We start from the raw sequence: 19,900 nt of genomic DNA, 5'->3' as shown, positions 1-19,900 counted from the left end.
TAATAATTTCTTTTGCCCGTACTATTTTCAGTGTTGGAAAATCTTCTTCAGGTAGATTTCACATTAGCAGTTTTCATTTAAGTTGGTAATCAATCTTCAGAAAAGTTAAAACATCGCATCTTTTCCACCTTAGATATTTGTACTATTTTTGGGGAAGAACACTTCATATCATGTTAGTTTATTCATTCAAAACATTTAAAACTTGATTCATTACCTAATTTATAAACACGTCACGTAAGTTTCATGAGATAATTTTATTATTAAATTGTAATTTTAATAATCAATTTGACATGGAATAAGATATTAGTTTGTTAGTTTTCTTTTTGCTTTTAAGAAATTAATATATATTTATTGTTATATCTTATAACTATTTGTTCTCTTATTTTCTGCAATGCATTGTATTACGAGTAATACAAAACACACATTTATAATTCTCAATAAAAATAATATAAACCATATTGTGTTGTATACATAAATTCATCTCAAATTACATATAGTGAAATCAAATAATATCCTAAATTAAAAATGTTTAATTCCATAATTTTTTTTTCCAATTCCATTATTTTCAAATAGAATTGAATTTGAATTTCTTATCAATTCAAATTATCTAACTTCATTATTAGAAGTTATAGATTTGACTTGATGATAAAGTGGATGAGAGAGAAAAATGTTTATGTATTTTTATTAACATGAACTAATACGTTAGCCATTAACATTTGATTACTTTCATTAATCTTAATAAATAAGTTTTTGGATTCTTAAAGTAAAAAAATAAATAAATATAATAATATCATAATAAGAAGTTGGTTAATTTAAATAGATAATTTATATGTATTCTAATTCAGCACTAACTAACTCACTTAGTTATCACTTAGTTAAAGTATTTTAAACAAAACAAACTTCAATCTGTATTTTAAAAATGAACATGAGATGTAAAAGTAATTCAAGTGAATGGTTCTTATGATGAACACTCGACCTTTTCCTAAAATTTAAGAAGAAACATTGGCACATACTTGTAGGTAGATTCGAATAAACAATTATAATGTAAATACAAAATAAGTTGTAACATTGATGACAATTTAACACTATCATAGGATAGTTGGCTATATTCACAAATAACAGAGTAATTGTGACACAAAATTCCATTACAATGATTGGTTGTATTTTATTTATAGTTTCCACTTAGCCATAAAGGGGGCATAAATCGAGAGAACTACAATGAGAAATTGACAAGCCACTTTGGATATTTGTAGGAGAAAACTCTAATATAAGTAGTCATAAGTCATTTAGGTGAAAACAAAAAAAGACACTAAGTATTTATCCTTCTATTGGAAAGACTTTTCTTATAAAGTATTATTTGGCAATTACGTTTATGTACGTTGACACCAAGCTTCTCAATCAGGTTGGTTCTTAAGTCAAACCAAGCTAGTTCACCATCATTTGTTTGGAAGAGTATATTGCCCATATTACTTGTTCCAATAGGAAACGAAAGTGAAGGTAAAGGTCCAATAGTAAAGAGTTTAGTCCATGTTTCCTTCTTGCCAACTTCAACCAAAATTGATATGTAAAATATAGTTGTATCTTTATAACTTGATATTAAAGCAATTGACCCATTTAAGAGAAATAAGTGTCTCATCACCAAGCACAAATTAAAATCATTGTATGTTTTTGTGGGTATATCTAAGGGTGTGAGGGTTGTATAACATACCTCATTGCTTATGTCAAACGAAACCAAATATCCTTCATCACCATTGTTACACAACCAATGACACATTCCATCTAAGTAGAATCTATTATTAATACCCTGACAGTTAAGAAATTCGATATTAAGTTTCCTCCAAGAATTGCTTCTTAGGCTATAAATCTCCCAAAACCGGTCATATTGCCATTCGTTATGATTAATCTCAACCAAGTTTCCTTCTTCATAATAACATACTTCTCTAATCACTTTATAATCATCTCTAGCAATATCATACCCAAATCCTTCATATTCAATCACAATATCAAAATAATATGGTATATCCTCAACTGGGCTAGGTGGAGTGACCTTACATTCATTGGTAGAAGGATTCCATAAATACACAATGGCCGTTCTTTCTAGGTAGAGGCAAATAATTCCATTAATACTAGAAGAACCCAAAATATAACATCCAGGACCATGACCTTCTATACGTGGATTTGGCCAATTTAATATTTCCAAATTTTGAAACTTCTTACCAAAAAGTGAATATAAGGAAGACTTATCATTATTCTGGTCGTAAACTAGACTGAGGCATAATAAGAGAGAGCTACCATCAAAGTAAGAGTTTTGGTTAAATATGAAATTATTATAAAAGAGGTTCATGAAATTAGGATTTTCCAACAAGAGAGCCCATGATTTGCATATGCATCCACATCTTTTAAGAGATTTCAATGACAATTTGAAAAGAATGTTGAATGCAAGATGATCTGGTAAGTGTTTTCAAAGATTTTGAGCCACAAATTTATTGTCCATCTTTTGGTCGTGCAACCAAGTGTTAATGAGTTTCCAATGGTCTTTGGTGTTCTCGCTCCAAAGGTAAATAGGATAGGTAATTTGTTGGCAATCTTTGCTAATGAGATTCTTGATGGTGGTCTCCTCTAAATACTCTGACTATTTGCAATAATAAGTGAACAAAAGATATAACAAATCATGAGAATGACTTAAGTTAAACAAAAGAAATGATTTAAAATATGGAATGAATTAATTTGTGTACTTGATCATCCTTGAGGAAAAGGGTGATTTTAGTTCCCCTGGGGAGTCATTGGTCATTGATATCCGTGGTTAAAAAGCAAGAGGAACTAGGTTGAGAGTCCCAAATATATTGGTCATGGTCATTATGCTTGGAGGTGAGGATAACCTTATGAGCAACCAAATAACTAGAGTAGAAGCCAACGCCCAAATTATCGACAAAATCTAAAACAAGCACACACACACACACACAAATGTGAATACAATTAATGACAACGTAATGCAAATGAAAGTGGAATATCACCACCTACCTACCTGCTTTGGTCATGCCAATACCATTGTCGATGATAGAAAGTGTTTTGTTAACCTTGTGAATGATTAATCTAACAATTAGTTCATTATTTAAACAATTTTTTTTTGTGAGCCTCTCAAATTGGATTTCATCCAAAGCCTGTGCATACATACCGTAATCAATAACAATTACCAAAAATTTACAAATAGAAAATCAAATTTAAATGATAACTTACATTAGAAGCATTGATGATAAGTTCACGAAGAAAAATTCCTTTGTTAGAATAGAAAGTATTCTTCACCAAGCTCAACATCTCGCTCTTCTCACCTTCTAACACCAAGATCTTATCATTTGCCATTACAATTCCATTGGAATAATAACAATCTGATTGAATCAATTTATCAAACAAAACCACTCACAATCGAACATTTGTATTTGTTAACTACAACCACCCACTATAACTATTTAAAACAAAATCATTATCCACATTAATTTTATTTCCTTAAATTAATATTAATTAATTAATTAATTATTAAACTTAATTAATAAATTGGCTTTAAAATTATAAGTTAATGTTTATTAATCAATAGTTTTCTTAAACTTTTAAACAAATAATTATTTTTTTCTTGTAAATTATTAATGAAGTAATTATTTCATTGGAGCATGAACATATTGTATTTAGTTTTCATTATTCAACACAATATGATTAGATATAAATGGAACACTAGGAATAAAACAAACAGTGAAACAAATACTATTGAAAAATTGAATTAAATATAAAATAAAAGGAGCAAAATATTCTACAATTTAAAAGTTTACAAGTTTTCATAACGTTAAATTTTTACTAATATTAATTGTTATTATTAAGTTCTATATGTCTTGGGTGGATACACTGGTCTAGCCCAAATGTTTATGGGTACACCACTCGTCTAGTGCAATTCTCTTTAATTGTTTTCCATTCATATATGAGTGTGACCATATATTGGTTGTGCATGTTAAAACTATATTATAAATTTTTAACTTATTTTAGATCCAATTTAGTTCTACTATACACTAGTGCATATTTTGCTTTTTCCCTCACCTTATAGGCCTCGGTTGGCCAGGAACCGAATCATATAATGGCGCGATGACATTTTTGCAATTCCAGACAACTTTTATGCCTCGGTTCAGCAAAAACCCGAAGTAAAAGAGGGTTATATGCTTCGGTTCAAAAACAATGGTGCCAAAAGATAGTTATATGCTTCGGTTCCAAAGACCCGAAACCAAAAACATGGCTAGATATTTTAAAAATGCCACTACCGTTACGTCTTTGGCCTCAGGTGGCATTGAACCGGGGCCAAATAGGGCTATATGCCTCGGTTAATAATTGAACCGAGGCCATATAGTTTAATTAGGGCTCAAAAATCGCGAAACCCTCTTCTTCTTTCCCGTGCTGCATTTCTGCTCTCTCTCTCTCTCTCTACAACCTACTGCTTCAGCCACCTACCACCACCACGCGAAACTCTGTAACCACGTTGTGCTACCACTATGCTGCTTTGGCCACCGTCGCGCCTCGCCTCTGGCCACGCTGTAGTTGTCGCTCTCGTCTCTCTCTCTCTCTCTCTCTCTATCTGTCTGTCTGTCTCTCTCTCTCTTCCGATTCCAATGAGCAACAATGCCTTAAGAAAGCGTGCGACATCGATGGTGGCCACCCAAAACCTACTGCTTCAGCCAACCATAACCTCCGCCGCCGAAGCAAGCCTTAATGCCTTAGGAAGAGGACTTCGTGGACGAAGGCGTGTTCATCGACCAAACCCTTGTTTCAGAAGATGAAGAGTCCATCATTCTCTGCGACATCAAGAAGCGACAGGCCCTAGTTGCGCGACTATCCAAGTGGACGCGTCCTCATCTCTCTGATGATTACGTCGCACAATCTTGTAGCATCGGTGTGTATTTTCCGTAAATTGTTTTCCCTTCGCCTAGGGTTTTGTTTTGCCCTATCATCGGTGGAGTTTTCTTGATTTGTGCTCTGAGTTTCTTTGTCTGGCTTTTAGTTTTTTCAGCAGCTGGAGATTGATTATGTGATCTGGGAGAGTCACAGGGAGTTCTTTCCGAATATGTCTGGACCTGCTGCCATTATCAGAATATTTGGTGCTACAAAAGAAGGTTTGTTCGTGTTTATTTTTTATTTATGTCACAAAATTTGGTTTCTAAGAAAATCGGAGATAAAGATTGTTGATTTGTTTGTTTATAGTGTTGCCCGAGCACGTATGGACGAAAGAAAAACCTGAATGATCCACGCAACAAATTGTCTCCAGTTTTAGAAATTTGTAACAATAAAGAGAACTGTAGTACTTGATGATACATTTGAGCGTTTCTATTGGTTTTTTAACACTAAGTCAAGTGTGGTTTCGACTGGTCTAGTGTTTAGGGAAAAAATGTTGGCACTAAACCAATACGTTCTTCTAAGTGGAGATATGAGCAAATCAATCTCAATTAGATGGCCTCAGTTCTTACTATAACCGAGGCCAAAGGCTCTTCGAAATTTTTAATTAAAAAAAATATTGTGAACCTATGGCTTCGGTCATTCTGCAACCGAGGCAGAAAAGTGTTTTTATGGCCTCGGGTGATAACCGAAGCCAAAAGGCACCTCTTTTGGCTTCGCCTCAATATGCCTTGATACTAAAACCAAGGCAAAATGACAAAAATAACCGGGGCCAAAAGCCCTTAATGCACTAGTGATATGCAAGAACGATATATTTCAAATTATAAAATTCTATGAAAATAATTTATGTAAATAAGATTTTAAAATCCTAATGAGTCTAATTTATTATATTAATAGGATTGTAAAATCTTAAAAAACGCAATTACATAATAGCATACAGTAAAATCTTACTAAGACTATGTGATTCTCTATCCTCATAAATCCCATACCATCACGCCATAAGACATGCCTTACTTATCCTCTTACCTCGATTGGAAAAATACCTCACTCTAAGATAAATCCCTAATCTAATTGTCATTTTCCAAGTCTCTTATTTTTGAACTATCAATAGGTTTCTCTCAAGTCTAAAAATACAAAGAAGGATTAAATTGTTAAGAAAATGTCCAACACCTTATGAAAACAACAAAGCACAAAGCATGATTATGCTTCATTTGTAAGACACAAGTTTTGATAAGCAACAAATCATGAATACATAAGTGTTTTGTCTATTGGATGATATAACATTATAGACTTGCTACTACTTTTGATAAGCATTTATGAGCTCAAACGATAAGCACGTAGCTTTAAGTAAACATCATATTTTACGTATAATCATTTACTTATTCTATGTTGCAAAGAATGTTAATTTTCTTCCTATGATCAACAAGATCCTCTTTTAAGCTTTAATCACATTAATAATCCCTTGGAACTCGACCTAAAGCTGGTTTGCCTCACCAACTCTATGATGTAAACTAATGAGTGCAAATTTGAGTAACAATTTAACTTCTAAACTTAGTATAGGTTTAAAAGATCATTCTAAGTCAAGAAGGGGGGGAGGGTGGTAGAAGGGGGGGGGGGGGTGAATTTGATGAGCATTAAAAAATATGTCCAATTGAAACTTATGAAAACCCTTTTAACACGAATTCAATTGACCAGTAAATATGAGATGTATTGCTGCAGAATTACACTTTTCAATCGATTAAAAATAAAAAGAGCATATTCAATCTTATTGTAATCTTTTATATACATATATATATATATATATATATATATATGTGTGTGTGTGTGTGTGTGTGTGTGTGTGTGTGTATACACACACACACACACACATATATATATATATATATATATATGTATGTATTTTATAAAAACTTGATTTATTAGTTGTTTTGGAAATTGTTTTGCTAAAAAAAATTGCAGTTGTTGTATTGTTTGAATGGTAGGTTGAGGGAATTGAATTTGCAAGGTGTTGAATATTTAGACGTTATGTAAAAAACAATTGGAAGTGCAGGTAAGCTATGTCAAATGTATGAAGTTGTGATATGGTTTATCCATTGAAAATTTAATGTATGTGACGATTTCAGTCATTAAGTATTTGAGGTAAGAGAAATACGTGGGTGTCGTGTTTCAACCATGTAGCTTATAGTATATGGTGCAGTAGAACTAAGTTTGATTAACGAGTCCATGGCAATTTGATAAATGTGTTTGTGGATAAATATTTGGTATAGATGTAGAAAAATTTTATGGTATACACATATGTATTACTTTAATAAATATGATGGTTAATATTGGAAGCTATAAGCTTGATAAAATTATGAAAGGATATTGGACTGAGTTACGATTATGTGTTTATATTTTGTTGGGTGTTACAATATATTTTGTTGATCAAATTGATGAATTGGAAAATAGGTTGTGAGATTTAGTTTTAATGGATGAAATTTTAGTATTTAATCTTTGTGTAGTAATTTGAGGTAATTGAAACTTTAGGATGTTTGATTATTGATGTAGGAAGGGCAATTTGTGGTCAAAGCTCATTTTATTCTCAATTATGGATGATAATATTTTGTTACATTGATGAGGAACTGAATGGTTTCTTAAGGTCATAAGAGAATAAGTTAGGTAAATGAATAATTGAGTGGATGCTAAAAGATTAATTGGGAGCTGAAAGAGAATATGATGAAGTCATATTCATATGTGTTTCCTAGTAAGTACAATTTTCAGGGACAAAAATTTTTCGGGTTGGGAAGAATGTAAGACCCATGAAAAATAATTATCATGAGTGGGTGGTCAAGGGTTTAAATTTCTAGTGTGAGCATTTAGAGCAATTTTATTTTCAATATTGTTTTATAATTGTTTAGAAATGCTTATGTGTGCTTTTGGTCGTGACTTATATTTTATAATGATTTATAATTCATTTGGAATATTGTAGTTTAATTATTTTCTTGAATGCATTATTGTGTGGATATTATTGTAATGTTGTTGTGTGTGCTAATGTCAAGAAAAATGGGATAGCTGATATGGTTTGGAGTGTTGTTTGAGTTTTAGGGATTGTGTGTTTGAATTTTGGCTAGAGGAAAAAAGATGAAATTGTATGTGATTTGTTTTGGTAAATTCGTGGTGCACCTTGGAAGGTGAAGAGTTGGGACAAATACATTGTTAAGTGCAGCCAATTAATCCTAGTATTATTTATTTGCAGCCAATTAACCCTAGTATTTTTTTTATTATGACTATTAGAGAAATAGAGAGGTTTTATGGATAAAATAAATTGGAGTTGGTGGAGAAAAGAAAAGAGAAGGCAACATGAGATTGAAGAGAAAGGGAGGAGTGGGCAAAGTTATGGTAGTCTTTTTGATGGAATTACAGGTAAGGGGAACTCCACCATGTATCCATGTTTTTTATTTATTTATATGATTGCTTGGTCTTGGATATGAGAAGAATGTGTTCTACTTGGAAAAAAAGGAATTTGTGATTTGGTGTGAGAACTTGTTTTATGGATGTGTGTTGGGTGGTAAGGTTTCTTAATGGAGATGCAATGGAAGCTATTTTGATTTTTCTGTTTGAATTGTGATGGGGTATGGGATTACATGGTCTTCTAATGTGAATGGTTAAGGAATAAATTTTAAGAAGATGAATTTTGGCCCTATTTTGTGGATGGATTCATGGTGTAAAATTGGGTTACTCTTTTTCTTTTTTTATTTATCATCTTGAAGTTTTGAGATAATTTGGTATAGGCAATGATTACGACTGGTTTATTTCTTCTTTTCTTGAAATTGTGATTTTTGGGCTATGGAGAAGGAGGCGATTGGGAGGTAAGTTGGTTGAAATTGTATAATTTTGGTGTGTTGATATTTATGGTCCTTAAGACATGAGAAATTTCATAAAGCCTGTTGGTAAATTTGAATGATAGCAATTTTTGGTTGGCTATGAATCTTGGCATTTGGGCATTGGGAATAGTTTTCTTAATTTTTGATAATGAAAATTTGGGGAATGATGCAAGAGAGAAGTGCAATTATGTTTATGGAAATTGCATTAGAGTTGATAAGTGTTTTGAGGTTAACGTTGGTCAAATTAGGTGAAAGGTTTATGGAGTGAATATGGTCTCATGTTTTTCTATTTGTTTTAGGCAAAGTGAGTATACATATATTTTGGGTTCTATGTTTTAGAGTTGAAGTAGATGGTGTGTACTCTCACATGAAGATATTAATATAAGGGTTCTCATGATGTGTGCGCATTTTATGGTTCATGGGAATGATACGAGATGGTTGGTATGCTTCGTACATGTTTTGGATGCGTGGTATGTGTGAAACAGGTGCCTTATTCATGAAAAAACACTATTTTCGTATTTTGGCCTAGTAGGGACTGTTGGGCACTGGCTTCCTTTAGCCAGGCCCTGAGTCTTAGGTTTTGGGGTCGTTGGGTGCTGGTTTCCTATTGTCGAGTTCCATGTCTCGAGTTTTTGGGTGTTGGGCACCAAGTTTTGGGCGTCAAACGCTACTGATTTTATAGTCTCTGTAGTTTTCATAAAGTTATGTTTTTCTCTTTGTTAACCATCAAATTTTGGTGAAAGTTTGACAGCGAGTCCATATCATGTTATTATTTAGTTTGAACAGTATGATCTTAGTTTGGAGGTCTGTAGTTGGAGATATATGTTACACATGATTTTTTTTTCATTAGTGTATTGTGTTGATATTTTGTTGTGATAAATTGGTATAGGCTCTATTCGTAGTGTATTGGATATTCGGCATGATGAATGATGTATGTTAAGTATAATGATAAGGATTGTATGATGTAAATGTATTGTGATACATGTGATGATGAGGCCTTGATGTGCTTGTGTGTTTATTGATCTTGCATGCAAATAATCATGTGATTGTTGATTGATGTGTGATCATGATGAGATAACGTATACTTGGATATGAATATATTGGAAGGTATCTCAACATAAATTGTACTGGAGGTGCACTTCGTTGAGGCTCCATAAGAGTAATGGGAAGTGGTGCACTTTGCTGAGGCTCGATAAGAGTGATGAGAAGTTGTGGACTTCGTCGAGGCTCTTGATATTTGTAATGTGAGAGTAATGGGAAGTGACATCTTTGGTAAATTGCATATGAGAACTAGTTGGGTGGTTAATTATGAGATAATTCCATTCCATTTAATATTACTTAGTGGAAATATGTTGATGATTACATGCCATGGCTTTGAGAACATGTGATAGTTGATAGCTTGGATGAGTTATGATATGTTATGGCAATGCTAAGTGAGTTGTATGTTGATTTGTGTGATATGTTACATAGTTAGCTTACCCTTGCATGTTTGTCGCTGTTGTTTCCATTTGCGATGATCGTATAACTTGTGTTATACAGAAGTAGATATCGATGCAGTTTTAGCCAAAGAAGGTTACGGTTAGGAGCTCGTAGGGAAGCTTCAAAAGTTTTTTTTCGTTTTAAAATGTTCCTTTAGCTAAAGCTGTAATAGTCAGCTTTTTCGAGGTTTAAACTTGAAGCATTATATTAAGACTTGTTTAGACAATTTATTCCAATTGGTTGGTTAGACCATACTTGGTTTTTATGAATAAAGTTGTTGTAGATGGATATTTTTTTCAGTTGTTAATTTGAGATATAATAATTGTGAAAACTCCTATTTTGATAGGATGATACTAGTGATTGTGTTTTGAGTTGGAAAGATTTTATTTTATACGTGACATCTCAAAAGGGATGTTACAAATGGTCTTGCCAGAGATGGAAAGGATTAATGACCGAATCGTTGGACGTTCTTGGTTTCCTGGGAGGGATATTAGAAAGGGGATGAACATGTTATGTTCCTTGAGGTTGAAAGTTAGGTGTTTGTGATGATGAAATTGATCCTTGAACATATATCACTACAAGAAATCTACTTCTTATCTATGCTAGTTTTTCGTAAGTAATATTCACTTTTCGTAGGTAATGCGATGTTATTTACGAATTACCTACGAAGCAAATTTCGTAGGTATTGAGCTGGTAGGTAACTTTATTTACGAAATTTTGTCTTCGTAGATAAATTACCTAGGAATATTATCTATGAAAAGAGGATGCAGATAATTATCTACGAATTACGTACGAACATGATTATCTACAAAAATAGTTGTGGATAATTTACAATTGGATTTATTTACGAAATATTTCGTAGGTAACTTATCTACGAAAACTGTCACGGGTAATTTATCTACGATATTCTGCGTATGTAATTTACCTACGAAAATCTTCGTAGGTAAGTTATCTACGAAAACTTTCATAGGTAACTATCTCCAACATTCTGCATGTGTAAATTATCTACAAAGATCTTCGTAGGTAATTATCTACAACAACCTTCGTAGGTAATTTACATACGAAACTTTTTGTAGGTAATGTTATAATAAAAAATTTAAAATAATTTTAATTTCTAAAAATTATTATTAAATATTTTAACATATATTGATTGATGTCAGGACTCACATCTAAACTCTACCTGTAAACAATGCAGTAGACAATTTTGTCTACTTAATTATAACTCATAAAAGATTCTAAAATAGAAAATGTAGTAGTTTTATATCATAGACAAGAGAAGTAATGTCTAGACATAAAAGTTGGCCTCCACCTGTAGATCCTACAAACATCCCAACATTCAAATAACACATTCAAGTATAACAACATAGTTTTCCAAAGGTTTAACATCATTCATATCATCACATCAAAACATTAAAAACAATAAATATAAAATAAAGTAGATAACACAGATTAAGAAACTAACAAATAATCTACATAGGTCAAGTCCTACAATTTAAAAACAAACTAATTTTACCCCTAGTTCAACAAGTCCTACAATTACAAACCTAACTAATAATCTGCATAATGAGAAGAGTTTTGTCCATGATGGTGGTCCCTCTCTTGAGCATCATCTTGGTTTTGGTCCTCATTTTGTGGTTGTTCATTGACGTCTTGCAAAATGGTTTGTGCAGCGGGAGGAAGAAGAGGGAGAACAACAGTTACTAGGGATTCTAATTTTCTCTACAGTCGTTGATTCTCCTCCCTAGATTGACGAAACTCCTCCCTAGATTGACAAATTTCTTCTTCCAACCTTAGAATCTTTTGTGAATCCATAATTGTAGAACTAGATGGTTGTTGTGTGAAGGCTTCCCCGCAAAGATGATTTTCATTCAGTTTTCCAACCCCATATACCGTCCCTTAGGATTTTTGCCACCAGTAGCAGGTAACCAACTTTTTTTCCTTAACTTCTCTTCCTCACTAGGGTCTAATAGAGATATTTCTTCTTCTTCACCACAAGTAGCAGCCTCAGATCTTGCTTGGGAAAATACAATTTGAAATTCCTCCTGTTATTCAAAAATAGACATATTATATAATGGCAAATCTTTATATTTAAAAAGGAGGAAATATCTAAGAAGTTAGAGAAAATACATATGTTTGTTTAGATCTGTGATCTACAAAATCACCGGTATTCTTTCGAACATGAGTATGGTGGAAAAGGTCATCAAAATGTACAGGACGACCCAACTATTTTGCCTATAACAAAAACTAATTAATCATGATAAAATAGTAATCAAGGTATATAACAATATTTTTTAATGTTCATACCATGCGAAGGGCATGCTCATGGATGGTGATTGAGCCACCTGTGTGCAAAAATCCACCCTTCTCAGATTCTCGATTCTTTTGATTACGAGCACTCTTTGATCGAAACTCGGGTTGGTTCCACTGAGCAAGCAAACTGTTCCATACTCTATCAAACATCCAATAAGGTTTTTTCCCAGTTTTTCTTGCTTCCATGAAGATTTCAGAAAGTCTGTGAGAGGGCTTTGTGTTGAAAATCTTTATAATCTTCTCCTCATGTTCAGGTCTCCAAGTAACCTTTCTCTACATTAAGAGATAATATAGTAGTTAAGATATTGATTATTACAGTAAACAATATATGCAAAAAAATTAAATATGCTTAATTGAAATTTTTAGTAAAGGGTAGGTTACAAATATAAACTTACCTTGAACATTTGAAAGAAGACCTCCTTCTCTTCATCTAACATTGCACCCCAAGTCAACCATCGCTCAAAATATTGTTGCTTAATTGTCTTTGTGATTGCGTTGGAGGCAACTCTACTTGGGTAAAATCTAAAAATATAAATACATTGATGAAAATATGATGTCAATATGAAAAAAAACCATATAATATAAAGGAAAAAATGATTTCAACTAGTGTTTATTATTACCCATCATTACAAGGTTCAATAATTTCAAGCACTAGGAGGGTCATCTTCTTCATTTATGGATGGTTCACTTGCTTCTTTGGTAGACATGTATTGGTCTTCTTGAAGTACATTTTGAATAGATCGGGTGGGTATTGAGGTTGGTGTATCATTTTGTTGAGAGGGGGGAGATAATGATGTCAATCTAGCACCAACACATTGGGAAGCCATAGATGAAGGTGTATGTTCATTAACATGAGGTTGCACAGGTTGAACAATGGGGGGTTGAGAAGGTATGGGTTGGTCAATGGAGGGTTGGAAAGGGGTAGATTCGGCTATTGATGGTTGGGAAGGAATTGGTACAACATTTGCAGTTGTAAAAGGATTTTGTTGATCAATAGGGGATTCAAGTACAGGTGTTTTTGTGTTGGTAATCTAAGAACATATTTTGGTCGTCTTCCCTTCATTGTCCCCTTTCTCCCCTTTTTCGCAATAGGTAAAGATGGTTCAATAATGTCTTTATTACATCCTGATGACATATATACAAATCAATTGCACGTGCATTAGAAATGCCAGTAAATTATCCACTCAAATTTGTTATCAAGTTAAACCCTTATAAAATGTGTATTTAGTAGGAGTAGGAAATTCATTCCAATATTTTGCTATTATGTATTGTAATAATCTCGTCCTTCAATAAAATAGCAGCACCAATTAAGAATCCTTTTCAGTTTAAAGACTGCATGTCAAGACTGCACCAGTAGAAAATATTTCTTTTTTTCTCATCATTCCCTTCACACCCGTTTTTGTATCAAAAAATAAGTGACATACATCTTCTGATTGTGTATCAATCACCATTCAACTATTTTCTTCCTATCATATATAGATATACTTTGTCAATTCTAAAATCACATGATAAAAAAATGTGTTCAGATAAATGGGCCAACCTTTGGATTGCTTGTATTGGCTTTGAAGGTGAAGCTTCTTCTAACTGCCACCACTATCATCAGCTCTATAATTTGATGTTTTTGTCTTTGTTTTCAGCAGCAGAGTTTGGATATGTCCAACCAAATCAATCTTCTCAACCTATGAAAATCAACGCTGATTAATATGATATACAACTTCTACATTTAAGCACCGATGAATATCTAATTTAACCAAATCAAAATTACTATTTTATCGTATACAAAAATTGATGGAAAATGAAAGTAATTCACATACAAGAATATAATAAATAAGTCAGCAAACATCATACAAATACCTTGCTTTCAAAAAAACTTTCAACCCATCTGAATACCAACTTCATCAGCACCAATATATAAACGTTTTCTTTCTACTCTAATTATCTCACTCTTCCATTAACTAGACTTATTCGTGTTTCTTCAATTGATTCCTTTAAGCATCGTGCTATCAGATTTTCACAAAGAATGATTCAATCCCAACAATAGTGTTGCTTGAAACAGAACAATTAATATGAATATTCAAAAATTTTCATAAATTCAGGTCCAACTTTTTTTTCATAATATGGAGAATAACAACTTTTTATGAACCTTTTTACCACGAATCCATTAAATGATAGGACTAAATCATGCTAAAAGTAAAAGTGCTTGGTTCTTAAATCTTGTCTAAGAAAAACATTAAAGTTCAAGTTCAAAATAAGAGTTTTAAAAAGCTTTCAAACCGGAAGTTTTGTTTCTTAGTTCATTAAGTAGTTCTGGTCTAGAAATTATATATATATATATATATATATATATATATATATATATATATATATATATATATATATATTGTTTTCCCCTATTTTTTCTATAATAAAAAATAAACTTCATTTTAATAGGAGTTTTTACCAAAATGTGTTTGGCTATCTCCTTTCAAGGGAAAGTAAAGCTAATAAAGTTACGCCAAGTACTACCTATGTTATCTTAGGATAATCATCGTTTAATAATTAATTTATAAACTTTCCAATGTTTGCAGTAAAAAATTATACATAAGAGACAAAGCAATTCTATGATTGTTACCAACAAATTTTTCTGCTTAGTATAATTTTTATTGAAGTCCAATAATTATAACGCTTGGTTTTTCTTTATATTCTTTTCACTACTAGCAAAATACTATAGCCATAATTGACTAATTTCTACTTGTACTTACCCTATTGTTATTCTAGAAATAGATTCTGTCATGACAGTAAAATCTCTAAACCTTTTAACACCATGTTCTAATGCGCTTATGTAGGAATTACTTTCAGTTCAGTGATTTAGTGACTTTTAATGAAACAAGGGAAAATATACACACCTAAGTCCCATACTGTGAGCAAGTCCAGTTGTGAATGAATGGTTTGAGTTTGCCCTTTCCACTGGTTCACAAAGCGTTGCCAATGTCGGATCACCATTCAGTGTTTCCATTCCTATTGCCACGACCCTTTTTTTTTCTAATCATATGCAAAATTTTCTTAACTTCTAAAACCTACTCTTCCACTCCCCCAGGTCCTCTATCAGTTCCTATATTTGGTAACTGGTTGCAAGTTGGCAATGAATCAATTCTTTATATTCTATTTATAATGCGAGTGTTTTTCTAGTATATTGACTTGAGCATGATTTTACTATATTCATATTTTTAAACATGCTGAATATATCTAATTATCCAATTGATTGAACCTTACTAAAGAAGTCTCTTTTTCCTTTTAATTGATGGGATACTACTAAAGTTAAATCAGGATATGGAGTGTATCAATTTGATGATAAAAGAGTGAGAGACGTCTTGTATCAATCTTCTTAGAAAAAAACAAGTACAATGTATCATTTTGCCACCCTCATCTAAAAGTACTTAATAAAAGTCATAAGTTTAACACACAAAAGGCAAATCTAACAAAAAATTGTCCCAACAAAAATTGGTACAAATCATTGATCTAATTATTGTATGCCTATTCAAAACTATCATCATCCAATTCCTTTTCTTCATTGTCTTCTTTTGACTCGTGATCATCAAATTCCCCTTCATCATCTTCTTCTTCCAAATCAAAGTCTTGAATTTCCTCTTCTTCTGTGTCTTCTTCTATGGCTTCATCTTCTACTTCAACACCATTTTCTGAATCTTGGAAGCCTAACATAGGTTCAACTTCTATGATTTCATTGACGTGTGAAACTTGGTCTTCTTGGTAAGGCATATCATTATCTACATCAGTAGCTTCTATGCGACCTCTAGGTTTTGTCTTGATTACAACACACCATCCACATTTATCTATTCGAGATGGTGGATATGAGACATAGTATACTTGTCTTACATTGTGAGCAATTATGAATGGATCATACGACACATATCTTTTATCCATCCGAATATCAACAACATGGTATTTAAATTCCACTCTTGTACCTCTTCGTGATGGATCAAACCAGTCACAATAAAATACAACTACTTTCTTAGGAGTGCTTGAAGTATTGTACTTTATCTCGTATATGTGTTTAATGATCCTATAGAAATCATCTTCAGCTCCGTTTGTAATCCCTTTTACATAAACCCCACTATTTATTATCTTTTTAGCTTGACTCCATGCATCAGTGTGGAACTTATACCCATTGACATATAACGTGTGCCATTGCTTAACCTCGGTAAGAGGACCTAGCGATAAATCTCTCAAGTGTTGGTTTGTCACATTTAAAGGCTCATTGTAAACCTACAGTACAACACAAACTCAATATCATATTTTATTTATTAAACATTGAAAGCGTGATTTAATTATCAAGTACATACTTGATTCTTGAACCATCTAGGAAAATCAGCATGTACACGACTAGAAGTACTTGAGTCAAGTATTTCCTAAGATTGATGGAATGACCTATTTAAATAAGTCATTCAGAAGGTTAATTTAATAAAATAATTAACGTTATTATAACAATGAAATCGATAGTTGGAAAATATTTACTCGAGGTATGGTTTCACTTCTTGGCAATTGATCAACATATGAACGTTGACCGAACCAATTCTCTTTGTGTTAACCAATGAATTGATGGCTTGCCAGAAGGACGAGTTGGTTGGTTGAAGATGGACAATGATGGTTGGTTGGTTTCAACTCCCATTTCATTTCTACTACTTCGCAATGACAACATATAACCTTTGAAATTATGGGAACAAAAATAAGTTGTTTCTCGGTGTATGTAAGATGCACATATCGATCCTTCAACCCTTGCCCTATTTTTGATTGATCGCTTAGAATCTCCCATAAATCTATAAAAAAATTGTTTCTTGGTCATGCTTTGTAATCGTTAAATAAATGCATTTTATATGAAATAGATTGATCATATATTACCTTTTAAAAGGATACATCCACCTATATTGCACTGGACCACCAAGTCTAGCTTTATATGCAAGATGAATTGGGAGATGTTCCATTGAATCAAAGAATGCAGGGGGAAATACTCTCTCTAACTTGCAAAGAATTAGTGGAATGTTTTCTTCCATGGTAACCAAATCGTCATACCTCAATGTCGTACAAGTCTTTAAAGAAATGACTTATTCGGTTAGGGGATTTAAAACATGTGTTGGAAAAGTACTAAATGCAATATAAAGTAAGCATTCCATGAACACATGACAATCATGACTTTTCATCCCATGTATCCATCCTTTTTCAACATCAGCACATCTTGCCAAGTTTGATGAATAACCATCAGGCACCCTGAGTTCTTTTATCCAACGACAAACTAATTTCGCTTCCTCTATAGTTAAGGAGTAATTGGCTTTAGGCTTAAACATTTTTCCATTAGCTAGCAGTTTCATCTCTAAGTCAGGGTGACAACAATACAAAGCGAGATCTATCCTTGCTTTCTTATTGTCTTTTGTTTTACCACTAACATTCTTGACAATGTTCAATATATTGTCAAAGAAATTTTTTTCTATGTGCATGACATCTAGGTTGTGTCATAAGAGATTATCTTTCCAGTAAGGAAGATTCCAAAATATACTTTTTTTCCTCCAATTATGAACCTCGCCATATCCTCATAATTTCAACAAACGAGGATTTTCTGTGGCCATTGGTGAATCCCTTACTCTTTCCCAAACCAAGTCAGGTGTCATTGTAGTTGGTGGGCCATCAGTTTCAACTTTCGCTTTTAAGAAGGCTTTTTTATTCTTTCTAAAGGCATGATCACTAGGTAAAAATCTACGATGTGAGTCAAAGCAACAATTTTTCCCTCCATTTTCTAATGTAAAGGCTCTTGAATGCTCCATACAATGTGGACATGCCAATTTACCTTGAGTACCCTAGTTAGACAGCATTCCATATGCAGGGAAATCATTTGTAGTTCACATTAAACACTGATGATCCTTCAAATAATGGTTCATTTGACTCGACTAACAGATTATAAAATCATTGAGTTGCTTCAGTCACATGTATACGACTTCCTGAACCATCGTCAACATGATGAGAAATATTCTCTATGGCTTCCCCGTGATCAATCCAAATAAAGTAGTCAGACATAAAGCCATGCTTGTAGAGGTGGAGCTTGATTGTTTGAACATCATAAATCCTTGTACACTCACATTTAATGCATGGGCATTTAAGTTTCCTTTCATTGACAAGCTATTTCGATAAACTCTTCAACCCCAGTTATGAAAGTAGGTTTCAAACCGCTTCTACCTTTATACACCCTATCATACATCCAACCATGACTTGAAGGAAATGAAGTCATGATCTGTGTATTTAAAGAAGTTACATATATATTAGATCACAATATTTAAATCATTCCCTACCCATTTGAATATCTTTATGTTAACTATCTTTATGCTAATCATCAATAATTAACATCGATATAGTATAGCATAAACCTCTAAGAACCTAAGGATGGATTGCTTTTTAGAAAATATTAACAAAAGATGAAATCAAATATTCATCGTTGATAAAAACAATGGTAACTTGTCAAAAAATAAATTAAAATGGATATTGATTGTTGAAATTTGAACTGCAACAAGTAGCAAAATCATTCAAACTTCCTGGAAGGTTAACTTTTACATGTTTTTCATATACACTACTTTGATCATTCTGTTCTGTAACAATAGTTGAGTAAATAATTTTGCAATTACTATTTTAGCTAGTCTTATGTTGTTTGTTCTGTTTTACTACGATGATTCTAGGTGCATAGTTAAATTCTAAGTGACTGTTTTGCTTTTGTAAATACTTGCATATTTGGTTTTGATTGATGAATTAAGACATGCTTAGTGGTTGTTTTTGGTTGATTTTAGTAGTGTTAGGTCTGTTTTAATTTATAGGTTCGTTTTAGTTGTTAACTAGTATAATAGTTTAACTTCTTGGGTTGTAAACTGGACAAATTTTAGTCTATAGGTGGTATTTTGAATTTTTCATTGTTTTCAATAGTTACCTTAAATTCTACTCTCAGTTTTCTGTTTTAAACTTGTAAATGAATTAGTTTAGATAGATTACAACTTTTATTCCATGCTTAGCTTATTTTGTTGTTTTGTTGTTTAAAAAATTTGCATTTCTAGGTTCTTATAATCAGATTTTATTTTTGTAGTTGTTTTGCATATCTAGATTAAATGTGCATTCTTGATGTTATATAGGCCTTTTTGAATTGAGTCATTTGCCAAATATAACCTAACTTGGACAATTTTCCCTTGCACCCATTTTTGAGCCTATTTTTTAACTTTTATTATGAATTTTTAGCTTATTAGCACCTTGGACCCATAAAACCATGTTTATACACTGTTCTACAGTTGTGAGGT

At 32.5% G+C, this 19,900-nt stretch overlaps 3 pseudogenes across 2 annotated transcripts; all 3 read right to left on the bottom strand.

Moving 5' to 3' along the window:
* Positions 1–1,065: 1,065 nt before the first annotated feature.
* LOC114181191 (uncharacterized) lies at positions 1,066–3,360 on the bottom strand (annotated as a pseudogene). The gene is made up of 4 exons (XR_014994206.1): positions 3,238–3,360; positions 3,026–3,161; positions 2,736–2,935; positions 1,066–2,632 (listed from the first exon to the last, which is right to left on the bottom strand). The product of XR_014994206.1 is annotated as an uncharacterized LOC114181191 (transcript).
* An 8,231-nt stretch (positions 3,361–11,591) lies between these two features.
* LOC114181114 (uncharacterized) lies at positions 11,592–13,251 on the bottom strand (annotated as a pseudogene). The gene is made up of 5 exons (XR_003603753.2): positions 13,199–13,251; positions 12,974–13,100; positions 12,573–12,851; positions 12,396–12,500; positions 11,592–12,310 (listed from the first exon to the last, which is right to left on the bottom strand). The product of XR_003603753.2 is annotated as an uncharacterized LOC114181114 (transcript).
* Positions 13,252–15,680: 2,429 nt separating this feature from the next.
* Positions 15,681–18,472, bottom strand: LOC146886784 (uncharacterized; annotated as a pseudogene).
* Positions 18,473–19,900: the final 1,428 nt, after the last annotated feature.

Source organism: Vigna unguiculata, chromosome 4 (genome assembly GCF_037176805.1).
Source record: "Vigna unguiculata cultivar grain cowpea cultivar isolate G323 ecotype 2 chromosome 4, ASM3717680v1, whole genome shotgun sequence".
NCBI classification, from domain to species: Eukaryota; Viridiplantae; Streptophyta; class Magnoliopsida; order Fabales; family Fabaceae; genus Vigna; species Vigna unguiculata.
This window is presented reverse-complemented; position numbering and strand designations above follow the sequence as displayed.